This window comes from Dermacentor albipictus, chromosome 6 (genome assembly GCF_038994185.2).
Source record: "Dermacentor albipictus isolate Rhodes 1998 colony chromosome 6, USDA_Dalb.pri_finalv2, whole genome shotgun sequence".
NCBI classification, from domain to species: domain Eukaryota; kingdom Metazoa; phylum Arthropoda; class Arachnida; order Ixodida; family Ixodidae; genus Dermacentor; species Dermacentor albipictus.
Window position 1 is genome coordinate 4,166,024 of NC_091826.1, and position 5,456 is coordinate 4,171,479.

The 5,456-nt window shown below is 46.5% G+C and overlaps 1 long non-coding RNA gene across 1 annotated transcript; it reads left to right on the forward strand.

Annotated features, from left to right (window-relative positions):
• Positions 1-1,751: 1,751 nt before the first annotated feature.
• Positions 1,752-4,389, forward strand: LOC135921803 (uncharacterized). The gene is made up of 3 exons (XR_011515003.1): positions 1,752-2,193; positions 2,325-3,943; positions 4,008-4,389. It is a non-coding gene; the product is annotated as an uncharacterized lncRNA (long non-coding RNA).
• The last annotated feature ends 1,067 nt before the right edge of the window (positions 4,390-5,456 follow it).

The following is a 5,456-nucleotide window of genomic DNA, read 5'->3' on the forward strand; positions in this document are numbered from 1 at the left end:
CTGATGATCCTAGATTAGAGTGGCTCGAGATTGTTTTTCTTGCTTACATCGAAGACCTCAGGAAGGAAAGTGCAGCTGGCAGCTTTTTAAGCAAGGAAATACCACGCTCTTGTCTTTGCGACCACGTCAAATGTGCATTCGTCACTTGCTGACTGTGAAGAAGTTCCGGTTTGTGCTCACACGCAAAATGTCGAGTGACCCGATAGAATCCATGTTTGGCTTTCTGCGCCGAAGTTGCGGTAGCAATGATATACTTGACGTGAAGAGCGCGATATGCGGGCTGGAAAAAATGCTGAAGACAGGCATCGTTGCTGCCTCCGACCAGAGCAATGTTCAGAGCTCGACATCATTCGTCGCAAGGCAGCTGCTTCCCATTCAACACAGCCCCACCATGCCTGCCATCGGTAACAAGTTTCTCGACCAGGCAGTGAATGACTTAAAGAACCACCTCACAACGTTGACACCGTGCATAACAGGTCCGCACGAAGTCAGCGTCGCCATGGTTGGAGGCTTCATAGTGAGAGCTGCAAGTGAAAGCATTGTCTGCTCGAACTGCATCGCCCTATTGCAGGGTCAGAAAGGCAACACACCTCTCCTTGGCCTCATTGCCCACCAAGATTGGGGCGGGCTCTTCTACCCGAGCCAGGAACTCGCAAAACTGTTGATTAGTCTTCGGAACCTTGTAGACCACGTGCTTCCCCACAGAAAACATTTCACAAAGCCCTTGGAGGTTTGCGTTGAGAGAAGTGTCGCAGCGCTCATGGAACTTAATGTTCTCAGCTGTGGCAACACAGACAGCGACCATCGCAAGGTTCTCCTGCAGCTCATCACTAAGAAGGTTATGAAGCCGCTGTTCACCAACTATGCCGTCAGCGCTTGCGACAGGAATGCGGTTAAGTTCCTTGACCGCAAACCTCTGTCCCGCAAGGTGCTTAAACTGTAATTAAGGGAATGTGACCGCGGCGGCCTCATTTCAATGGAGACGATATGTAAAAAGGCGCGTGTGCTTGCGTTGTAGTGCACGTTAAAGAACCCTAGGTGGTCAAAACTAATCCGGAGCCCTCCACTAGCTACGGCGTGCCTCATAATCAGAACTGGTTTCGGCACGTAAAACCCCAGAAAGAAGATGGACCCTTCATTACGCACACACCAGGTTCAAGTGAATAGCTTTCATGTTGTCGTTGAACCTGCTTTGAGTACACCACAATTTTCAGCAGAATTACGCGAGACTAGTAATGCTGCGCGAAGCGACATGCAAGGATGAGAGCGTGTACGTGTAAAACAAACTGCTGTGGGCTTCTTGTTACGTTACTCGTGAACGCTACTTAGACTTAGTGAACTAATTGCCATAACTGCAAGAAACTAAAATTTCGTCGAAAGTCGCCAGAGCACAACCAGTTTATTCAAGTACAAGTGAACGGATGTGTTGCGATGTCTCCCTGTGTCGCCGCGCTTTCCAAGCAGCCGCCGCCGCTACCGCCGCGCGCCGCGACACCACACCGCCCCAGCCCACTTGGCGGAGATAGGGATGTAGGTGGCGCCATCTCTCGACAACCGACCGCAACTCAAGGCGCGACGACTACAATGGGTAAGCGAGCGACGCCGCAGGCATCTTTCTAGAGGAGACGTTGGTGTGACACTAAAGCGAACGCGACACGCCAAGATATAGTCCGGCGTTCTCGGCGCGCCAGGCCGCGGCAGGCGAAGTCGGATACGCTGCGCTAGCGACGCCAGGGGTGCAAGAAATTTGCTTCCTCTAGAGCATAGAGTTAGTAGAACAACTCTAGAGGAAAAGCTGGGCCGGAAAAGTGGGAACCTCTAGGGCGCCGCCCTGTTGCTACTGGTCAATGTGGCCAGCGCAATTACTATTGAAAGAGCTGAAAACAAGTACAGGTCACTTAATGCTTTGTCATCTAAAAACGCATACCTGATGGCTTTATGAAGGTGGAACGTTATATTAAATTTACAGAAAGCGATCGCTAAGTCCATGACTTATGTAAATCACGATGTACGCATTCATGCAATAAAGGATGACACGAATTTCGGTTTCGAATCTGTTTTTTGGTTGCATAGTAGTTTCGTATAGTTTAGGTTTGACATGCGATCGCGCGTCGACATCGGACGCTATGACACACTCGTTCGTGCCTTATGTGCCACCGAAGCCCCGAAGTGCTCTGGCATATACCTTCACATGTAAGTAAACGAATGTATCTCTTTGTTGAGAGTGTCACGCGAGTAGGCGGCTCTTGTGGTGCATCACAATCGTTTGAGAAGCGTCACATTAGTGCATTTTTATGCATGCGGAGCGGGGTTTTTATTTGCAGGTTTCCCTTCAGTAGGAAATTGCTGGACAGGCAGACCAGCGCACCGGAATTGTACTGGCGAAGCCACAAGCAACTCAAAGAATCTGTTTAATTGTTGCACTTTGAACAATCATGCTTCTACAAAGGCCACAGCAGAAAAACAGCCTGATGCCGAATATTTCTGTGCCACGAAGTAATCAAGAGGCGAGTGCCTATAATGCGGACGAAATCGAGTGCATCGAGACTTAGAACGACAGAAAGCTGAGCTAGTTGGTAAGGATTCATTATGCAAAACAGAGGTGAGGCGTGCAGACAGGACACAAGAGTAGAGAAGTGGGCGGCGCTTGTGTTGTTTGCTTGTAAATACTCTACTCTCGTGTCCTGTCTGCACGCCTCACCTCCGTTTTGCATAACGAGTGCATCAACCCACATATTGATAGCGTAGGCGTTTTATTAACTGTGTAATGTTTCCAACACTTCCTTGCATGCCATTTCATGTGGAATATATTTTCTGGTCACAAATGTGTGCAGCGAATCAATTTGCATGATCGACTCCGCGCCTGTGGGACCGTTCACTTGCACTTGATGCTGAGTCTTTTACATGTATCCATAAACTGCAGATATGCACATCAGGCCCCTGCAAGCATTTTCAAAATTCAATTATTTTAGACAACAGGCACATATGCAATACTGACATAATCCCGAATACCACACGTTTCCCTTTTATGCAGATATGCAATGGCAAGCCCTTCCATGTGTTCCAAAAGTAAAATTTAAGCTCTAAATTAAAGAAGATATTTCTAGTCAGAAACAAGCAAAAATGGTGACTGCAGAGTATCAGAAGCCCAAGGTACAGAAATTGTGAGAAGTGTCGAATGATTTCAAGGAAAGAGTCGTATTTGAAAATGCAAGACTCTTTAGTGGAGGTCAAGCAAGTCAATATAGGTAGAATACTCTGCAAAATTATGCGAGTGAGGGGATGTCAAACAGTGGGTCAGGAAATGCATTGTTTTTCTGCTAAACAAGAGCTGCTGATTGCCATTACATAAGTCACTTCAGCATCATGATAAATTCAGAAATAAACCAAAAAACAAGACACGCAAAAATAAAAAAAAAAACATTTAATGATGCTCTCTCCACACTGGGATAAATAAAAACAAACACATCACATCTAATGTGGACATATCAGATGCCTTGTGAAACACTAAAGGAACAATTCAGTTTCGAGCTATGGCACTTGCCACATAGATGTGGGGGGGCCTTGCACCAATAGTGATAGTTACCACTGCATTTAGAAATTGAAAGCATTCGTGCAGACAAGGATGATTCTTTCTATTCTTGGCTACCACTTCAAATGCCTCCACCAAGTGTTACAATGCTGCACGCAGCCATACTAAGGATCTCGCAGCAACACCTGCAGGTAAAAAGCAGAAGCAGTCAAAGTGCTGGTGTGTTCTGGACACTATGTTTGAAAACATTTAGGCAAGAAGAGTGCAAGAAGCAGACATAACAACTGCATTTATTTCCATAATTCCCCATTTAAATGGCCTTTTCTTTTTGCTTAGACAATGCCTACGCCTAGCCACAGCAGCTCCCTCATACAGACTCCGCAAGCCAAGAGGCCGTGGAGCCAAATGCAGGTAAGAGGCAATAAGCAATAGCACTGGTATTGACATTCATCTAATTTCTTTTTATTTCATTTAGGCAGCCAGCACACCTCGAACAGCCACCTTGACTGCGGGTGTGTCACCCTAGTCGCCAAGGAAACATTTGAGGGAAAGTGACAGGCAATGTGAACAGCCACTTTTCCATGTAAACAATACTCTTTCTCTCGAATGACTCCTACGCCTCGCCACGCCAGCACACTTGTGCACAAAGATGCCGCAGAGGCACGTGCAGGTCAGAGGCAAGAAGCAGTGGCACTGGTGTCGACTTTTACCCAATTTCTTTTTCTTACACTGAGGCAGCCAGCACACCTCGAACAGCCACCTTGACTGCGGGTGTGTCAGTAGATTCCTGTTGTACATATGCTCATAATAAACTTCAGTAAACTTGAACTTCATAATAAACTTGAAGGCAAATGGGACATTGATGCATTGTATTTTTTAACATTTATTGTACACATACAATATATGTTATACTTTGCAGTGCTACAGAGCGTATTTTGAAGCTTCCCCCTATATTTTGCACCTTTAATTACGTATGTGTTGTGTGGCCCTCAATGCAGTTCACGTTGTAGCAGCTGCTTTGTCTGTATCACACATTGGCTTAAGCTCGTGATATCCACATACTTCTCTCACATATACAAAATAAAGTTCTATGTAGTCCTCAAGTGTTACAACAAAATATGAAAGTAAACAATCTGATCGTGGAATTGTGTTTATTACAGTGATTCCTATGACAGTTACTGACAAGTTGACAACTTGAACTGGTCAATCGGTCCATAGCCTCCTCTATTTTTCAAAAATAAAGGAGGCTATGATCCGTCATGGCAAGGAATTGTATGTATACATAAAAAAGGGGGTATGTGTGTGTGTTTGTAGTGGGGGTATAGGATTAGGGCGGTACGAAAAAATGTACCAACACCGTCCTCTAGACCCATTCCGTTAAGGTACCGTAACAAAGCGTATTATGCATAAAGTTCGTACAATGAACTCTGAAATTACTACACACGCCAGGCGACGCGAGCTACATTTGTCATGAGGCATTCGCCCTCCATATTATTTTGGTTAATCTTGCTCCCTGCACCGAGGCAAAAGAAAGATCATGGGCGCGGGTGCCTTTAAAGTATCTCGACCTTGCGAGGCACTGCTGCGCGTGCCAGGGGAGCTGTCCGTGCGAACACTCCCTGGCACACACCTGCCTCGGCGGCACCAACCTATGTAACGTTCTGCTTCGAGCTTTGATCCCCCCACTGTCCCTTGGGTGCCCTGCAGTTCCTGCACCGCCTGCTTTATTATAATCTCAGGCGCTCTCCTGAGACTTCCGTTTGTCGGTTACATGTGCCCTACAGCTGTGTCAGTACTTAAAATGAAAAAACCCGATCTATCGTCGCGACGATAGATCGCGAAAGCGGCTTTTGCAACATACCGCGCACGTGCGAAGAGAATTACGGAACACCAACGAGGAATCTGACCACAGCTTCGAGCTCGT